Below are 2,108 nucleotides of genomic sequence, written 5' to 3'. Positions count from 1 at the left end.
TAATGGTATCACAAATGTTAAATTTGTTTTGAAGAGCCAGAAGATTGTAGATAATACTAAGTATTTTGTCGTTTTTGTATTCTGATATGCAAATATTGAATAAAAAATTATTTTTGTTAAAATGTCGTATGTGTGTTCAGTTTTGCTCCTTACTGTATCTTAGAACAAGTTAGCGAACACGAATAGTTTCGTCGGAGAATAGTACCATACCCCGATACCTATTTAGGCGAACGAACAATTATTTTCGAATGCGACGCAAGTTCCAATAGAGGTAAGAGGCGTGACTGGAAATATTTTTGGGGGGGAATCGTTCGTTTCATCGGTGACCTTCGAACCGGCAACGTTTCGTTTCTCATACTTTTATTATTCACGCATTAATCACCGCGACAGTTTCAATTTTCTCCGTTCGATATCCGCGTAGATACATACGTAGACACATACATAAATTAAAGCTGCAAACCAATGAAAATTTTACGAGACAATTGAAACTGTTCTTTGCAAGAAAAATGAAATAACAAACGATCCGAGGACTTGTAAATTTCGACTATTGTGAATAAATGAAACCGCGTCGACGCGACGGCAGGAACATTAACCGCGTTAAACAACGAGTTAATAAATTTTCCTTTCTATCGTTCAAAATTGTTAAACGATCCTCTTTACTTATTGTTTAACGTTCCGACGTTTCTCCCCTGAATATTGTTCCCCACGGTAGTACTAATATGGCGCGAATTCTGGATAAAGTGCAACAAGGAATCAAACGCTAAACGAATTAATCAAAATTCTAAACTTACTTTTTCCAAATTAATTAATAAAAAACTCTTTTCCTTTGCCAATAGCATTCATAATTTCTGATCATTCTTTCTGCGGTATAGTTACGATATTAACCCTTTGCATTCAATTTTTGTATTAATTAAAATAAATAGCAATATACATGCAGTGCTGTAGCGCGAGTTTTAAAACTAACCAAAAATGTATAAACGCCAATAATTTAAATTTCATTCGTGTATTTTGTAAATTTAATTTCTGTTGCCATAAATGATACTTGAATTAAGTTACGATATGCTACAAGTAATAATAATAATAGCATTTTGTTAATATTAAAAAGAAGAAAAAAATTTTTTAAATAAAAAAATCAAGTATAAATTTAGAAATAATGTATATTATTTGTTAAATGCAAATTAAATGTTATTTTTCAAGTAACATACATACACATATCATGTACATACGTATGTATACAATATGTATCGCCATAGCGACCCGATTAGAATGCAAAGGGGCTTAATATTATTTGTAATAACGATCAAGACGAAGCGGTTTCCTTGTTGCACGTGTCCAACTTAATATTAAGTCATTCAACGCACACACATAGCTGTAAGGGTTTTTATAATGGTGCTCTATGAGATCGTCTCTGCCGTCGAATACGATATCATCGCTCGTCTCTTTTAAACATGAGATCACTTCTTTTCGCCGCTTGTATAACGCTGGAAGAAGGAATCGAGGGACATATTGCGCGCAAATCTTCGACTTTACTCCATAGAACACCATAGGTACAGTCCGCGCCACGATATAGCGTGGTAGTAAACCGAACTATCGAAAGTCGGCACCGTCTGCTGCACTCAGGGCCGTGCATGACATCTTGCTTAAGGGTGCCGTTTCGTGCCCGTAATTGCACTACCTTTTTTTCATTTTCTACCTGCATATGCCACGTGTAGGTAAATTAAGATATCAAAGACTCGAATAAGACCTGTACCTGTAACGGTACCTCTAAAAATGGCAACACTGGATCAAACATTTCTTCGTACGGCCCTGACTATGGTCTAAGGTCCTCATCTGAAAACATGTTTACTTTGACGCCTACCCGATTTTACGAGCTCGCTATATCGTGGCCAGGACTGTACCTACACGTCGAGTAAGTACTTGTAAATATTAGAGTTGATGGAGGTTGGGAAATGGGAAGAAACAGGAACAGGTTCCATGGCGCGCAATTGACCACTGTTCATTGGTCGTCGGGAATGTTCGATGGCCGTAAAGACGATTATTGTTGTTATTGTATAGGTAGTCGTTCAACGACCAACCGGGACACGCCACGTGTGGAAATCGTTCGAACG

At 36.9% G+C, this 2,108-nt stretch overlaps 1 long non-coding RNA gene across 1 annotated transcript; it reads right to left on the bottom strand.

Annotated features, from left to right (window-relative positions):
* Window positions 1-1,207: 1,207 nt before the first annotated feature.
* LOC122403053 lies at window positions 1,208-2,108 on the bottom strand. Its single transcript, XR_006259580.1, has 3 exons — window positions 1,894-2,108; window positions 1,763-1,845; window positions 1,208-1,693 (listed from the first exon to the last, which is right to left on the bottom strand). It is a non-coding gene; the product is annotated as an uncharacterized LOC122403053 (long non-coding RNA).

The sequence above is a fragment of the Colletes gigas genome, unplaced genomic scaffold, assembly GCF_013123115.1.
Source record: "Colletes gigas isolate AHSC1104 unplaced genomic scaffold, ASM1312311v1 Colletes_gigas_Sc00043, whole genome shotgun sequence".
NCBI classification, from domain to species: Eukaryota; Metazoa; Arthropoda; class Insecta; order Hymenoptera; family Colletidae; genus Colletes; species Colletes gigas.
The sequence above is the reverse complement of the archived record's forward strand: the minus strand, read 5'-3'. Positions and strand labels throughout refer to the sequence as shown.